This window comes from Dicentrarchus labrax, unplaced genomic scaffold, assembly GCF_905237075.1.
Source record: "Dicentrarchus labrax unplaced genomic scaffold, dlabrax2021, whole genome shotgun sequence".
In the NCBI taxonomy this organism is placed as follows: Eukaryota; Metazoa; Chordata; class Actinopteri; family Moronidae; genus Dicentrarchus; species Dicentrarchus labrax.
The window spans coordinates 23,315,955-23,334,651 of record NW_026136705.1 but is presented as its reverse complement, the minus strand read 5'-3'; the positions used below and the strand labels follow the sequence as shown (position 1 = coordinate 23,334,651).

The 18,697-nt window shown below is 36.3% G+C and overlaps 1 protein-coding gene across 2 annotated transcripts in view; it reads left to right on the top strand.

Moving 5' to 3' along the window:
* The window catches only part of LOC127363589 (sodium-dependent phosphate transport protein 2A-like), a 110,501-nt gene that overhangs the window by 19,664 nt on the left and 72,140 nt on the right, over positions 1-18,697 (top strand). The window contains exons 1-8 of one of the 2 annotated variants that reach the window (XR_007884910.1): positions 6,293-6,439; positions 6,731-6,832; positions 7,292-7,350; positions 7,621-7,726; positions 7,837-7,935; positions 8,637-8,918; positions 9,269-9,391; positions 9,705-10,192. The exons of the other annotated variant lie outside the window; for it this stretch is intronic. The gene's annotated coding sequence lies outside the window, so the exon portion shown is untranslated. Of the gene's footprint in view, positions 1-6,292; positions 6,440-6,730; positions 6,833-7,291; positions 7,351-7,620; positions 7,727-7,836; positions 7,936-8,636; positions 8,919-9,268; positions 9,392-9,704; positions 10,193-18,697 lie in introns of those variants that run through there. 2 annotated transcript variants of the gene reach the window in all.

The following is an 18,697-nucleotide window of genomic DNA, read 5'->3' as shown; positions in this document are numbered from 1 at the left end:
GTTTGCATGTTAGCCACCTGCTAATTATCTTTAGCTAGCCAGCTAGCGCTAGCTTATTAATGCCATGTAATCCTCCCTATAGCATATTGATAACCTGTCATCCTCCTTAGCTAGCTAGCTAAAGCTAGCACACATAAACACATAAACCAAAGCTAGCGCTTAGCAACGTGCTAATCGCTAGCTAACCGCTAATCGCTAGCTCTGCGCTAATCGCTAGCTAAGTGCTAACCGCTAATCGCTAGCTAAGTGCTAGCTTTGGTTAATGTGTTTAATTGTATTATGCTCCTGAAGGAGTGCTAATGTAAATTAAGGAACAGCTCATAGTAGGGTAAAATATTTAAGGTGTATTGAACTTATTTTGTGCTAATATTAAAATCATTCAGCTTTAAATTGTTTGTTTGTTTGCCGCCTTCTAATTATCTTTAGCTAGCCAGCTAGCGCTAGCTTATTAATGCCATGTAATCCTCCCTATAGCATATTGATAACCTGTCATCCTCCTTAGCTAGCGCTAGCATATTAATGCCATGTCATTCTCTTTAGCTAGAGCTAACACACATAAACACATTAACCAAAGGTAGCGCTTAGCTACGTGCTAATCGCTAGCTAAGCGCTAATCGCTAGCTACGTGCTAATCGCTAGCTAAGCGCTAATCGGTAGCTACGTGCTAATCGCTAGCTAAGTGCTAGCTTTGGTTAATGTGTTTAATTGTATTATTCTCCTGAAGGAGTGCTAATGTAAATTAAGGAACAGCTCATAGTAGGGTAAAATATTTAAGGTATAAGCATTTATATACCATGTCATCCTGTCTAGCCAGCTAGCTAGCGCTAGCATTTTAGTGCCTTCTAATTTTCTAGAGCTAGCACACATAAACACATTGACCAGAGCTCATAGTAGGGTAAAATATTTAAGGTGAATTGTTCTTATTTTGTGTTAATATTAAAATCATTCAGCTTTAAATTGTTTGTTTGTTAGCCACCTGCTAATTATCTTTAGCTAGCCAGCTAGCGCTAGCTTATTAATGCCTTGTCATTCTCTGTAGCTAGCTGTGTGTGTGTGTGTGTGTGTGTGTGTGTGTGTGGCAGGCTTTGGTTGTCATGGCAATCAGGGGAGCCCACAGCAGCTGCGCGCGCTCTCTCTCTGTCTCTAACTCCTCAGAGAGACAGAAACATTTAAAATGAATCCCCTCGAACCCATGGCCAGGAACGACCGAAATGAAAACCGAAAAGACCGTGAGCGTCGTCATCTTGTTGACTATAGCGCTGCCGAGTTTCAGTGGCTAAAGTTAAAAAATGTGACCTGGACAGATTGAGAGAGAAGAGGTTCAACGAGCGTGTTTCAAGGTTCCTCCTCTCCATTTTAACATGGGAGTAGATGGGGCCGTGAGAGGGCGTTGCTGGCGCATCAGTGCGTCTCCCGCCAAAACTATTTGTCTGACAGCTTCAGCAGTGGTATCACTGCGACCCCAACGAATTTACCTACGTTTCTATCTATAAATTATTTCTGTAGAGTGAAATTTGTGGCCATGACAGCAGTTTACAAATTTATTTTTCGACAAATTTTTCTCTCTCCCCACACTCTAGCGATGATGTCACGCACTCAGGCACGCAGTTTTTTTCAGTTGGAGGTTCTCGCAATACACACCCATTCATTTTTTTGACCGGTTTTTGGCGATTTATCGGCAAACCGTTTGGCGAAATTCTTAGAAAAGTCATAGCACTAATGTCCTCATCGAGCCGCGCGTTTTGATACCTTTTTTGTGTATGTGCGACAAAAGCTGCGGGACAAGAAGCGCGCCGAAAAACGTACGGAAGAATAATAATAAGCACACGGCAGAGTAGTATTGTGCTTGCTTATGCAAGGCACAATAATTATTCACTCAGTGCCTGGAACATCTAATACAGCACATGATAATTTTTTTTTTTTTAAATTGAAGGTAGAAAATCTGCATCAAAGTCTTACAGGACATTGTTTAAAGTTTGAGAAACCATAGTTTATATAAGCAGTCTTTATCTGCCAGATACAGATGTTCTGATGTTCAGTAAGTTAAGAACTAAATAAGCAGCAATACGTAGAAGGCTACTTTGTTCACTGGCAAGTTGTGGGTGACAATACAGTCACCGCTTCTTTGATTCTTATCGTATAATTAGACAAAAAAAAAAAAAAAAAAAAAGCATAAACCAGCCTTCTGTCAGTGTCAAATTCACATCAGCCTTACAGCCACAAACAGGACATCACACCGTGAAGGCCGTGAGTGAAGTCTTGAATTTTAGTCTTGTGCTGAGATTAGCTAAAGTGAGTAAATACATTGTAGTATTTTTTTACGTTTATTTTGTTGAGGGTCTAAAATCTGTGAGGGTATAAATTCTGATCCCTTTTCTGAAATCTGTCTGATTATGTACATATATACTCCATACATGCTACTCATATTGTTCACCTCAAACCAACAACTAGCCTAGTTTTCAAGTATATGTTAAAAAAAATAATATAATATAATATATATGTTATATTTGACTTATGTGTTACTACAGAAAAATGATTACCATCTACATATTCCTCAGCGCTCTGGCAACAACAGCTTTGGCAAAAGGTACATTTGAGTGTATTATTGAGTGAGTGAGTAATTTGAGTTTGTTGACTTATTTGTGCCCACCACATTTAATAGAATAAAGGAAACAATAACTTGGTTTTATATGTATTTTACATTAAGCAATTTGTTATTGTTGTTGTTTTTTTTAGGGTCTGTTGAATGCAATTTCTCTGAACCTACTGGAGCGCCGTGTTTCGGAGCAGTGGGACAGCTGTTGATTTTTCATCTGCCAAATACAGCCCAGTCAAATATTAGGTTGAAAAAGGATAATAGATATACAATTTTAAAATTGGAAAAAAATCAAAGAGTTACTCTGCGCGATGAATATGTGAATCAGTCTGAACTCTTCACCAATGGAACATTCAAACTAGGTAACGCAATGAAAAAACACTCTGGAGAGTACATGTGGGAGCAATTTGGATCTGATGGTGTTTTACTGAGAAAAGCTAGCGTGCACCTTGAAATACAAGGTAGGTAAACATAATGCACTTGAATAGGTCATGGCTCCATAGTTAAAGTGTGAAGGATGTAGTGGCCCAGTCCCTCTGTAGATAACAAGGGCTCATTCTCAGGTAATGAAAGTACAACAATTTTTACATTCAGGTGATGATATACTAATGAAAACATACCATACCTATAATTATTATATTCAATTTCTGACAAAATAGATCCTCCTAAATGTTACATACTGTACCTTTAACCTTTGTTTTACTTTACTTTGTTTACATTTTGTACTTACTGTATATGTTACTCTATGTTTGTCTTGCAGCTCCGCTGTCCAAGCCAGCTGTTTCTCAGATGTGTATGTCGCCAGAACAGATGAGCGTCAGCTGCTCCTCTGAGGGAGAGGAAGTAGAGTTCATTTTGACCTTAGACGGTCTCTTACTGATGCAGACCAGAGGTCGCTGCCAGCCACTGAGCAGCTCGACAGCAAACATGCTGCCAGTTGCTGGGAATAAAAATAAAGACAAATCCAATATTTCAGATGTTACCATGACCTTACATGGTCAACTGACAGGAAACCTGATGTGTCATGTTTCGAACAATGTCAGCAAAGAGGAAACAGTTATTCACCTGGCAAATTGTAAAGGTACAGTATTTAAAGAACAATCATATCCCATATAGCTATAGTATATTAATTCCTCTACATGAAGTATTTTACTAATTTCCAGTCTAGATGGGACATATCAGTCTTTAGACGTAACATTCTCAGAGCTTTTTGCACATTGAGACTTGCGAATCAAATGTTTACATCAATATCTGCCTAATTCTGTCTGCTATTGTTTGTGTTCTCTAGCTTCCACTTTTCACATCTCTGTTGCTATGGCTGTGAGAGCTGGTGTTGTCACTCTACTTATCTTGGCTTTGTGCCTTGGTGTCTGCCATGTATATAAGAAAACAAGATCTATGTAAGACATAAGGTAAGAGAATAGAACTTCAATTGTCCGTTTTCTTGCCCTTTAAAACTGATAGAAAATATGCCATTAACACGTTAATTAAGTGTATCAAGAGAAGATGCGAAGAGGCTGAAACAACACAGACTGCACCAGTTTACACATCACATTGTCCATTTATAAATAAACCTCTGTTTATTTAAATTTAGCCTTATCATTTTCACAAATCTAACAGTTGATAGAAGGAAGCAGAAAAAACCTGCAGGTTTGTATAGTTTGTTTGACTAATGGGCCTCTCTCTGAGATACGTTGTTACAACCTGAACAGCTGATATTGTTTGTGAGAAAATCTTTTAATTTACACAAAGATGTGTTGTAATAATATTCGTTTTTAATGTAATTCTAAGCTTTTTTTAAAAATGTTTTTTCTTTTGAATTTTCTAGGTATTTCCAGAGATGGAGTTCTCAACTGAGCTGTTAATTATAAGATGTAGCATAATCTTCATATAAGGCCATTATTCATACAACAGCCCTTGCTTAAATTCTTTCTGTAAAAAGATGATGTTTTTTTAAATGTGATTTGTATAGGCACAGTTTTGAAACTGTGACATTTGTTTTTTAAAGCTTTATGCATGTCCTTTCTAAATGTGACAGTGGTATTCTTCAGTGATTTGCTTTGTAACTGTGGCTGGTATTGATGTAAAACTCTTTTAAAAAACACAATAGAAAGACTTGATGATTAACACAATCAATGGATTCCCTTTTCACTCGAGTGGTGTGTTGTTTCCATTGTCTTTATTTAACCATAACAGCCATCAAATCAAGATCTAATGCAAATAAAGAGAAGATGACAATGGAATGGAAGCTTAATTAGTATCATTGGTAACACTTGTGTTTTCCCTACTATTTTATGTCAAAATAGCTCCTGTGAAAAAGGTCCATTGCCTTAACTATTCAACTCCCCAGCAACAGTGTAGAGAGCGAAGTGATTAGAAAGCTTTAAGTATGTAAAGATCATTATTGGACCACAAGGTGGAGCCAAAAGACCCAACAGACCCAACGTAACTAGAAAGTTACATTAACTCAAGTGCTATAAAATGCTTTATTCAACCACATCACTTTGTATGGGTGGATATAGAAGTGCTGGTGTTTCCTTTTTGTGTCATTGTGAAGTGAACTTATCACAGTTGTAACTTTGATTTTGACTTCATTCGTCATGTCTCACTCTAAAGTTACAGTCCAAAACTGCAAAACATTAGCTTTCAGTAAACATTAAAAGCTCAATTTAAAAAAACTGGTATGAGTACAAAATGCACATCACAAACAGGAAATGGAGTTCTCTCACCAAAAGCTCATCTAAGTAACACGGTTTTCAGATATTTTACAGCATTTGATAGATATGTATGATAAATATATTTATATATAGATAAAAACAACCAAGATCTAAAAAGTGCACTGTAAAAATATGTCTAAAAACTAGATAAAAAGTACATTTATGACAGCTTCTTGTAGACAGCAACAACACTAACGCATGCACAAAGGTCCTTTTGGTATGTATGGAGTAACTATCTGAAGTCCAGCACGCTACTTTATTTAAAAAGAAAGAGATTACTCAACAAGCACCCCAGCTGAGACAATCAACTCACTTGATGCTGCTCTCACAAGCTAAGCTTAAATGCATGACTACAGTTATGTGTATTGGGCTTTCAATCAACATGGCTGAAATACACTCAGTACTGTGCCTGAACACATTCTGTGTAGACACTCGGACAGCAACTCTAAAGCTCTGAGGCAACAAAAACCCAAAGGACCATAAACCCAAACAGCAGAATAGTATTTTTTGTCTTTATCTCTGTACATAAGCAAGAAATCGTATGGCAAAGAACATTTTAAATTACATAGCATGACCTATACTGCAACAAAAATCAATCAGTCAACTGAGCTGTGAGGTGACTTGTGAAAGAGCACTTGCACAATTTGAACACCGATGTTATGGGTACTAAAGAATATCTATATTATGTCTATAATATCTGGTGCATTTCTGGCACCTGGTGTTCTTTACCGATTACTATGACTGAGCACTGACTCTGTTGCCAGTCTGCTTTATTGTATTGTTGAATGCAATCTATCTTCACAGCAGAGATAAGATGAGTCTCCTCTGGGGCTGTTAGAGTTTCAAATCAGGCACTGTGGGTGAAGAGGTGACAGAATTAAAAAAAACAGTGGTTTTTAACTGTCACACATAGTTAAATTCTGCGCTACCTGAGTTTCCTGTGAGAAAGTTTTGTGATGCAGATGTTTCTAAGTAATATGGTTCTTCAATAAAAGGTGTTAGGTGTAAGACAGGAAGTGTTGTTTTGCAGAAGTGTAGCACTTCTCATCTTTAGGCAGGTTTACAATGTGCTTACAACACCAACAGGTCCACTACCTCTGTAATTCATGTCAGGATCTATTAGCAGGTATGTTTTCACTATTGTATTATCTCCTGAATTTAGGAATTCTTATGTTTTTGTTACCTTAGAATTAACCATTTTTATCTACAGACACCCTTTATGGGGTCCGCCGTTTGACAGTTTCTTGCCCAGAAGGGACAAACCATACACTGGCTGTAGATAGGGGTTTTCGTGTCTTTATATCAGTGTGTCTTTATATTGTTCAGTAAATTTAGAACTAAAAAAAGCAGTATTTCATACTAGGCTACTTATGTTACTAGCAACTAACCACTTCCTTGATTGTTATCACACTACAAGACGAGAACAAGACAAGATGAGCATAAACCAGCCGTCTGTCAGTGTAACTGTCACAGGTCAGCTTTGAAACAGCAACAAGGACATCACACTATTGTGAAGGGGGTGAGTGACGGTTTTGAATTTCTTGTGATAAGATTAGCTAAAGTGATCAAATACATGTATCATTTGTAGAGGGTCTAAAATCTGAGAGGATGGAAACTGATCCCTTTTCTAAAACAGTCTTGTTATTAACATAGACATATCTGTAATAATTGTGAAGGACGTCTGTGATCTGCCATGTCTGTAATCTGTAAAGCAAAGATTCCACTGAAAGTTACCCACCATATTTCGCCAAACACAGAGGTCCTGTGATTATATTGGTTCCGTGCAAATCAGCATCCCTGTGATTTGGGGTCATATTTTTTATTTTTGCAAGGTAACAAACTGTTATTTTAATGTACAAGGGTGGAACTTGACGTGAAGCAGCAGTGGAAGAAATATGGTGCTGCAACTACCCCCACTATACTACTAAAATTTAAATAATAAATAATATTTAAACATTTGATTTATGTGTTACAACAGAAAGACAATGAATTTCATCTTCATCTTCACTGCTCTTGCAACAACCGCTCTGGCAAAAGGTACATCTGAGTATAAAAGTATGTTACTGCAGTTAACAGTATGGTGTATAGACAGCAATGTCTAATAATTCAACAAAAGGCACATACGTTTACAATGCATTGTGTACAGTTAACAGTTGTTTTAATATTTATTTACCGAAAAAGTATGACTTTGGCAGCAAAATACAGTATGATATCATAAAATGTTGAAATGGTCTTGTAATGCTGTACATAAATAACAACTGTATTTACTTTTCATTAAGCATTTCTTTATTTTTGTTTGCTTTTTAGGATCTACTGAATGTAATTTCTCTGAACCTACTGCAGCTCGGTGTTTTGGAGCAGTCGGACAGCTGTTGATTTTTCATCTGCCAAAGACGTCAAATACAGATATTAGGTTGATAAAGGATGATAAATATGTAATTATAACAAGAGGAAAAACTGTGACTATGGATAAGAAATATGTGAATCAGTCTGAACTCTTCCCCAATGGAACATTCAAACTAGGTAACGCAATGAAGAATGACTCTGGAGATTATGTGTTAGAACAGTTTGGATTTGATGGTGTTTCACTGAGAAAAGTCAGAGCACATCTTGAAATACAAGGTAGGTAAATATATGAAGCAGGAATTAAACATGTTAATATAAGATATTAATACACTGTATGAAAACAATTTGGAAATTGTGAATATTTTACATATTAATACATATATATATATATATTATTTCTTAGACTTTATGTAAAATGTGTGTTAATCTGTATTTTCATAAGGTGTCTACGAAATTCATATATGCAAAATATACACATGAACACAATAATTGTTGTGCTATTTTGGCTTAAACAAAGTGGAAACAGACAGGGAATATGGGGGGGGGGATCACAGTCAACAAAAGATCTCTGCTGAAAGGCTTAAGCCACTGGACTACAAGAAAGGAAAGATATATAATGACTGGATTTTATTGAGATAAACATGCAGATGTGGAATGTGATAAAAGCAAGTTGGTTTACTCTATGACTTTTGGCCATTAATTCATTGGCCAAAATACTATGTAATTATTTTGTGATTCATCATCATCTACCCCTAACCTGTGTGTTAAGTATAATATTAAATATCTGAAACAAAAGTTGCCGAAGTATGTTATCGGATGTGAGGCAATAAAAGGTTTTGGCCTTCAATTGTTTTTCCTTCTAAATAATCAAAAGAAATCTGAATTAATAATGATTCCATTAACAGAGTTGGTTGTGGATTTTACTTTGCATTTTGTACTGTAGATACTGTATATGTTTCTCTATGTTTGTCTTCCAGCTCCAGTGTCAAAGCCAGTTGTTTCCCAGATGTGTGTGTCAACAAAACAGATGAACATCAGTTGCTCCTCTGAGGGAGAGGAAGTAGAGTTCATTTTGACCTTGGACGATCTCTTACTGATGGAGACCAGAGGCGATGTGAAACTGAATGAAACTGAAGACAAATCCAGTGCTTTAGATGTTACCATCAGTTTACATGGTCAGATCAAAGGAAACTTGATGTGTCGTGTTTGGAACAATGTCAGCAGAAAAGAAACAGTTATTCACCTGACAAGATGCAAAGGTACAGTGTTTAAAGGATGTTCTTTTCTAAATATCAGTTCTTTGCTACTATTTCACATTTTTATGAAAATATTTAAAACAATTAGTTACATTCACTCAAATCTGGCTGCATGAGCTTTTAGAAATATTGTTCTCAGATTTTTTACCTGTTACATTCCTAAAGTTTTTAGTAGAAACTATCATCTGCAATCTTAAACTGTCCTAGGAACATTTTTTGTTTTTAATAATTTGAATAATTGTACGGCCATTGCCACCATAAATGATACTTATGGACAAGATGTATTTGAGAAAATTTAAATTGATATGTAAATGTAATATAATTTGGTTTTATGTTTATTTGTGTTTTTTTAGATTTTTTTCCCTTCCTCATTATGGTGGTGATAGCTAGTGCTGTCACTCTCCTTCTCTTTGTGGCGCTGTTTCTTGGTGTAAAAAATCTTCAGAATAAAGAAAGACCCACCACTGTCAATGAGGGTAAGTGAAAGATGTTCTCCCATGTCTTCCTCTGTCTAAATAAGGACCATAATGACTATGATTGCAGCAATATACCAATACCATGGTACTGTGTGGTATAATCATACTGTGTACACTTTCTTATCTACGGTATTGAATTGTACTGTATTAGTGTCATTAAAAATATTTAATTCTACCATATTTGTTCCATAGATTTTCAAATAAGTATTTCTTCATTTTAAATAGCTTGCTTGAAATAAATCAAAAAGACAAGATGTCCTCTGTCATGCGTTACCACTGTAAAACACTTGACAACTGTTTTCAATTTTTCCAGGTAACTCTGAAGATGAAATTGTCTACGCAGATGTTATAGTGCTAAAAAGTCCAAGGACAAAAAGACCCAACTCACCACACAACGCAACAGGAAGTTCTCCTGAAACATTACATAATTTGAACGCTTAAGGTAATCTTGCTGGAAGGCTTATCTTAACTCTTGAGATAAATAAAATGTGATCAGGGATCACTGTCTTTGTGGCTTGAAAAAAAAAAAAAAGATTATTATTTATGTTATATTTTCCACCTGTAGAAGTTTATTTGTGTGTGTTTTAAATACTTGTGCCATATCTATGATGCAGTACAGACTATTTTCACAGAATATTTTGGAATTTCAAGCTTTATTTTTTAGTTTTAATTTGATTGTTTACCACATTGCTACCACATTAAAGCAGTTTCCTTTCTTAAAAGTACTCATGCTTTTATGTGATTTTATTATTTTATAATGTTAAATATTAGCTATATTAAACTATATTGAGCGTGATGTAATTCTTTGTTTTATGTATGCATCTCTCGTCAACTCTGCAACTCTCCACTGTCTCTACATACTGAGCTCCATAAAGCACCATGTGCTGTCCCGTCACAGGAAGGCCTCAGCCATGCTTAGAGAAAAGTCAGATGGTAGAGAGCAGGTGACAACCACACTCACCACACTGCTGCAAGTGCAACAAAAGTTGCCCTGTGAGCAAAAAAAGTTATTAGTAATGAAAATAAATTAAAAAGATGTGACATAAACCATAAACTTTAATTTATCTTAACTGTGAACTGTGAACTGTGCTAGAGTCAGATTTGTATTGCCAATGAAGTAAACAACTCCTCTTTTGTTATTGTTTTGATGCCATACCGTTAGAAATGACATATTATACATTAAAAGGTGTCCCAGCACAAATATTATACATATTATACATTAAAAGGTGTCCCAGCACAAAATTCTTGCAAAGACTGCTATGTCCGTGTTGTTCAACTTTATTTCACTAGTCTTTATTTGAATACTGTCAGAAGCTCATTTTACAAAATAAGACCAGCAAGTTAGTACTTCAGCAGTGCTATTGAATCTATTGAATGCAATTTCTCTGAACCTACTGCAGCTCGGTGTTTTCGAGCAGTGGGACAGCTGTTGATTTTTCTTCTGCCAAATACATCAAATACAAACATTAGGTCTAGAGAGGATGATAAATATGTCATTTTAAAAACAGGAAAATTTGTGACTATGGATGAGAAATATGTGAATCAGCCTGAACTCTTCACCAATGGAACATTTAAACTAGGTAACGCAATGAAGAAACACTCTGGAGATTACGTGTTGGAACAATTTGGATTTGATGGTGTTTCACTGCAAAAAAGTCAGCGTACATCTTGAAATACAAGGTAGGTAAACATACATAAAAAGCAGGAATTTAGGAGGAAGGAAAAGCAGTGAACTGTCAACAGGGTCAAGGCTCACTGATGCACTTTGGGAGTGAAGGCTGGTCCATGTGGTCCAATCCAACAGACGAGCTACTGTCCAACTGCCCAAAAACTTCATGCTGGTACAGGTATTTATATAATTACTGCTGTTATTGTCTTTCCTATTTTGGTTGTGTGACTTATTATATTGTTGTTAGCCCTGTTTTTTATGTATGGGTTAAGGTCATAGGCCAACCTGAGAATCTAATATTATGTGTGTCACTTTTTTGAAGAGAAAGTGGAAAGACATATTTAAAGTAAAATTAAATTTCACTGAGATCAGTTCAACTAACGTTTCTGGTCAATGCCTTATCGTCTCCTCGTAAGGATAACATTTTACACCATTATGACATAAACATTTGAAAAGTTAAGTCTGTCTAAATGATAAAGAGAGAGAATATAACAACAATTCAACTGCTCAGCCTTACTTATGAGCTCCAAGCAATGGGAGCCACAGGTCCCCAAATGTAACCACGTTTAGGCAATTACAGTATGATTTTGAGGTACTTGTACTTTACTTTTGTAATTACATTTAATGCTAATTAAGTTCAGTGTGTCTAAATGATAAAATGTAGAGTGATGAGCATTAAATAAGAATGAGAGAGAACAGAACAACAATTCAACTGAAGTTGTTCCAAAATTTGTTCCAAATGTAAAAAATCATTATTAATGCTTTTATTTGAAGCGATCGGTTTTGTAATTGTGTGTGGCATTTTGGAATTGATTTTTAAATAAATATACTGTGCAGCGAAGGAGTTCCATGTCTGTGTTTTACTATACAAACTATCAAAGCAATGTCACATATAAAGATATAAAACAGCATTTTTAGGTTACCATACAACAAGAAAAGGGACGTTGAGAATGTTTTTCTTCACACTGGTTTATAATTAGTAATGGATCAGTAATTTAACATTAGAAAAGTGTAGCTTATTCATACAGAATATCTGGAATCCCTTGTAGTGACTGTTTTTGTAATTACTAAAGTTGGAGATCCAAGTAATGGAGTGATCCTCATTGACCACACGATGGAGCCAGAGGCCATGAACAAACTTGTACATTTGAGTATGACTGGTAACTTTAAATCAACACAGCATTGTGTCCACTTAAAAAGTATACAATGGTATACATTGCAGACCATATGGGCTATAATAACTGCAGTGTAAAGGGTACTGTAAGGTTTTCCAATTCCTGCTTTGTCAAATAACCTACATGGACTAGTAAAACAGACTGATTTTAACTAATATTTTGACCACAGGGTGGCAGTAACATGCTATAAAACACTACTGTCATTACAGGCCTTGCAAATCAAATTTTCATGATTTGAATGTACTATCATCAGTGTAACTATTACACAGTGCTCAATAAATTTGGACAAATTGTGCAAACTAAACCTTGCAAACTTAAACCCACTACTTAACCTGAAATATGGATTGTGGCAACGATGAAATAACACTGACTCTTAAACTTTAACTACAGCAACACACTACTGTTCAAACCATTATACTAACTATGCAGAAAATTGAATCGATCTTGTCAGCATTCAAAGTTGTAATCCCATATGTGTATATGTGTTGATTAAAGTGTTATCTGTCAGTTTGCAGATAGTATGTGATCCATTTCCACTATAAGAAAGTACAAATGTGAGCAATATTGTTTAGCCTTCTTTTATGTTCTAAGCTGTGAATCATGTTTTAAAGCCACCTCCAAACACTTTTATCAAACCATTTTTAAATAAAGTAACACATTTTTTACATCTATTTTCATGATTCTGTGTCCCCCTAACCAGCTTCCACTCCTCAAGTGTCTCTCTCCCTGTGTGAGTGAGGACAGGTGTGGTAGAGCAGAGCCACACCAGCTGCACCTCATCTATGATCAAGACCTCTACAAAATACTGCCACCTTCATGCTGTCAGATCATAGCCTGTGCACTGCCTCCTGTCTCCTCCCTTCTCCCTTCTATCCCTTTTACCATGTCTCCCCTTAGCCACTCATCTTGTCTCGTCAGCCCTGCTTTCTCAGCCCCGGGTTCCCAGCTTCTAGACCAAGCCACCAACCCCAGTTTCTTAAAAATCAGTGTTTCTCTGACGCTGTCTGGCAGACAAAGGACGTCCTGGAGTGCCTGCTAGCCAAGCTGCTGCCATCATTAGCCCAGCTTGTTTCTCTGATAATTTAAAAAAACGTATAGATACAGTCAAGATCTAAAAAGTGCATTGTAAAAATGTGGCTTAAAACTGGATAAAAAGTACATTTATGACAGCTTGTAGTAGACAGCAACAATGCTGATGCATGCGCAAAGGGGAATATGATGCCACTGACAGGCGACCAGTGAAACACCCTGTTACCTTTTTTTTTCTGTATTTGAACATTACTGGAAATATTTGGCATTATATACACAAATACATAACTCAACAAAACAAGCAACTGACTTAGCAACTGTAATTGTAAAAACATCTATCAACTCTTCACTTACAGTCTACATAGAATACATTTAAGCCATGTTTTTCAGTAGTCTGTTTCACACCTTCTGACATTTTACTCAAACCGTACACACAGACACACACACATATGTGACCACTTCAAGTTTTACATTTTAAGGGTATCTGTTTTCTGTCTCCCTGTCCTTTCTCCTGTCTCCTCCCTTCACCTCTTTACCCTGTCTCTGTTCCCTATCCTTAGCCACTCATCTTGTCTCATCAGCCCTGCTTCCTCAGCCCCAGGTTCCCAGCTTCTAGACCAAGCCCCCAACCCCATTTTTAAAAAAAATCTGTGTTTCTCCAACGCTGTCTGGCAGACAAAGGACGTCCTGAAGCGACTGCCGAACACTGGACACGCTGCCAGCCAAAATTTTCAGAATGATAAAAACGGAATTGAAGTGGAAAGGAAGAACTTAAGACTTGCTGTGACACCTTGGTCCTATATCCACAGTCCAATAGTAGTGCCTTTTTTTTCTTAAAACTGCTGCTTGCGGGCCTTGGCTTCTGCAAATGCAGCCACTATGTCTTCCATATCTAAGGACCTCCGAACAACTCTTTCTATTGAAATCAGTGCCAGTCCTGTGAGCCTCTCCTGGCACATGGTTGACCTCAAATAGGTTTTGATCAACTTCAAAGCAGAAAAGCTCCTCTCACCAGAGACAACAAGAGTCAAGAGGAGACACAATGCAATGCTTAGATTACTGTACAGATCCAGAAGGTTTTCACTGTAAATGTAGTTTAACATGTCATTTGGGCAGGTGGAGGCGTGGTCTGGAAAAGTGTAGACAGCAGAATTGATCTCCAATTCTCCCCTCATGATCTGAGGTTGATATTGCTAGAACGAAAATAGTATAAGAAATAATTGTTTAAGAAAAATATTTGTGTAGTCATATTAGATCAGATAGATCCCATGATATATTTTAAATGGGAGAGCAAGTCACTGTAATCTTAACTTTAAAAAGGAAACTAAATAAGTTTCTACTTTGATGTGTAGAGGTCTGCTGTTGCTGCTGCTGCTGCTGTTGTTGTTGTGGGCCAGAAAAACTTCAACAAAGCGCCTTGAGGAAGAAAAAAGAAAAGAGCACAATGTATTTGGTTGGCTTGCATAAAGTAAAGAACTGTGCATGCTACACAAACACAACATTTGAGATCTGTATGGAATAATTAATAAACATCCATTTGCAGTAACAACTTTAATGCTTCACGTTAACATTTTATTTAATGTAACATTTAGGCTATAGCATAAAATGTATGGATATATAGGATAGGATATACTTTACTTATCCCCAAAGGGAAATTCAGTTGTCCAGCAGCTCACATTTAAATAACATAATTCCAAATTCAAATTAGCACCAGTTTAGACAGACTAAACTGACAGCAGAATTGATGCTGGTATCAGTTTTAACATTTGACAACAAATGCTTTATTCTGGGAGAAAATATCATTGGCATTGGCAGCAAAGGACTAACTTATTGTGTGGCTATGAATGTGTTTAGAAGAAAATGGCTGAATTCACTTTACTCGGACTTTAATGTGCAGTAAACTTTTTTTGGTGCTTGGTGGATGACTGGGAGTTTGGGATAAAGTGGCAGTCTGGCTGGCAGCACTACTTTTTTATAATGTAACACACATAGCTTACACATTCCCACTTACCACTGTGACGTTTTTTCTTTTCATCCTCTTCTTGATTTGTTTTTCTTTTCGTGTGCCCAGAGAGATATGTTCGCTTCATTTTTTCATCTGTGTGTTTGACCGGGACCGTCGATGCTGGCTAGTAAGGGGGCCCCATTAGGGAGATTATTCCCGACCTGTCATTGCAGTGTCTACGGGGGTTTCAAGTTGTGTCGCTGATATGGAGCGATATCAGCCGTCTGTCGGGCCCCCCTACTAGCAACTAGCCAGTGACAACTCGGAAAGGGCCCTGTGCGGGGGATTTCCGATGAGTTGTCGTTGCAGCGTCTAAAGCAGTTCCATTATTTTGTCATTGACGTCAGCCGTCCCTCGGGGCCCCCTTCAGGCAATTGCCTGGGTTGCCTGCCCCGTTGTGGCGGCTCTGAGTGTATTCAAATAAATTATTAAATTATATTCTTATTTATTTATTGATTTAATTTAAGGCTGTATCCGACTTTTGATTTGTGGTTAGCTTTTCATAAAGATGAATTTGGTCGTCCTGACAATTACATGTTTGCATCCTTTTTGTTACATATAAGTTACAACTTAGAGATACAGAAGTCACACCCCCCCTTTTTTTTTTTGCAGTGAATATTGAGGCTTGAGAATAAAATATCTGCATTTTTGTAGTATCTAAGTCTGGTATTTGTGTTTTATAGTCTCCATTTATCACTTCTCTCTTGTTACAGCTGTGAAAGTTGGTCTTCTCATTCTACTTCTTTTGGCTTTGTGTCTTGGTATCTACCTAGCACATAAGAAACCATTACTGTTAAAGAAGGTAAGATAATATTTATATAGTTACTGCTGTTTCCTATTTTGGTTGTGTGTCTTGGTATATTGTTTTTTATGTATGGGTTAAGGTCGTAGACCAACCTGAGAATCTAATATTATATGTGAGAAAATATTAATAATCTTTTCAATTAATTCTAAGCTTGTTACACTTTTATTTTATTTATTTATTTATTTGTTTTTTTTTTACTTTTCCAGGTATTTCCAAAGATGCCATTCTCTACTGACCTATGACATGTAGTTTAAATCTTTATATAAAACATTAACCACGCAAAAGCTCTTGCCTAAATGCTGCTTCTAGAAAAGTCCTTTCAGTGACTATATTGCATATATTGACTGTTCTGCCAGTAAATTAAGTATTTTTTCTCTTTTTATTTGTCAGCTTCAATTTTGAAATAAGTTTTTTAAACTTAATTTCCAAATGTGACAATGCTGTTTTTATTGATTTGCCACAGAATTGTGTCTGGTATTGTATAATGTCTTTTAAAATAAACATATTAAAAGACTTGCTGATGATTTCATTTCCTTTTCTGGTGTGTTGTTTTCTGCATATGAGTCACCATTCAAACCACCAAAGGAGGAGGAGGAAAAAGAGCATCCAAATTGCTGGAATAGGTATAAAATGCTCATTCTGCATCAGCCTGATCTTGAATTCACAATGTTTGCCACAAATGGCCATTTGTGATAATGCTTAGATACCTGGAGGAAAGTAAAACACTACTAGTGTGAGCTCAATTTATAATCATTCAAAAATCTGGCTGGGTTATTTGTTTTCAAAGGTCTATTAGCCCACAATGCCAGTTGAGGAGGAAGTACCAGACCTATGTGCAAGATTTTGTTTATATACATGCATGGGAAGGCCAATTTCCTTTTATTTAGAAAAAGAAGAAGATTGGCAATTCTAGGAGAGACTGACAGTTGAGCTGTCTGGCCCCTAATAAACCTCTAACATTTGTTCTAAGATTCCACACAACAGGTAAAAAAGAGACGAGAAAGTGGAAAGACATATTTAAAGTAAAATGAAATTTCACTGAGACGTTTCTGGTCAATGCTTTATCATCTCCTCGTAGAAAAAGATTTTACACCAATATGACATTAAATATTTGAAAAGTTAAGTCTGTCTAAATGATAAAATGTAGAGTGATGAGCATTAAATAAGAATGAGAGAATAGAACAACAATTCAACTGCTCAGCTTTAAGTATGAGCTCCAAGCAATGCAGTAATCATTGTGTGACCACTGGGTGGAGCCACAGGTCCCCAAATGTAACCATGTTTAGGCAATTACGGTATGATTTTGAGGTACTTGTACTTTACTTTTGTAATTACATTTAATGCTACTTAATACAACAGTATGCATTTCAGAGAAAACAACTGTGTATTTCCTTTAGCCCACCACAGTTGTTGGACAACTATATTACTGTGGAGATGAAGGATGGCTTTATCAGTGCTTTTTCAGTTTGCTGTCAAAGTTGTAATTTGTGATTTTGATTTAATTCTTTATGCTTTCTTTCATAGTTTGAGTCAGCTTTTTAGAGTTTGAGCCTGGCCACATGACCTATTATTATTGCTGAATGGATTTCTTGGCATATTTTGATAATTTGAGAAATGCATTGACAAGAAAGTCATGGCTAAAATGACTAAAGATTGTTTAGTCTTCACGGTGTTGATTCTCAGATCCATCAGTCTACCACAGCATGACTTTATCACGTGCTCTCTATATCAACCTATCTTTGATCTTTTAGTCTTTGCTTGCAATTAAAAATATACACAGAGGTCCATCACTGTGGCTGAAGCACAGACTGAGAATGGAAAAAAGCTGTGGTTTCTCACCGACCAAGCACACCCGAGTTTATCATATCTAACATGTTTCCTGTAACAAGCGTTGGTGATACCAACTACTCTGATTAATGTACCTATAAATACATGTTGAGAGCCAGGAGGTGTTTATTTCTTTGTACCCTTTGCGAAAATACACAATCTCATCACACAGCTCTAGTATATGCTTGCAATCTAATAAAAATATAACAGGTTTCTATATATGTGGCTAAAAACCCCTTAGATTTGATTATAAAATGAAAAAAGGCTTGCCAAATATAACTGGACTTATTTACAGGTACATTTCAGGTCTGTAGTCAATGATAACTTATCATGTACATGCTATATTGTACATACATGCTACATTGCATTTAAATGTCTGCCCCAACTACAAAGTACAGAGTAATTACAGATTTTTGTAGACTACATTTTGCTTAATTTTCCCTCAAAGCTGGAGCAATGATCACAACCGGCATGTTTCTTTTCATTTTTTTAGTAGAATAAAAAGAGACCCAGTGCATATAAAGTACACTGCTTAACACTAACACTAATCTAACAACAATAATATGATCAATTAAAATAATATTCTGTGCCATACTTTCCTAAATAATAAGTTGTAACTGAAGTTAGAAAGGCAATCAGGTAGTGTAACTGCCATTAAAAATGCATGATAAGAGACTTAGAAACTATAAATTAAACATAGCAGAAAATATCCACTTCCTGCATCAAATACTGCCACTGTACAACAAAAGATGAGCAGCTAGTGTTTCAGTAGTACTGAGTGCAAATAACCTCTTCC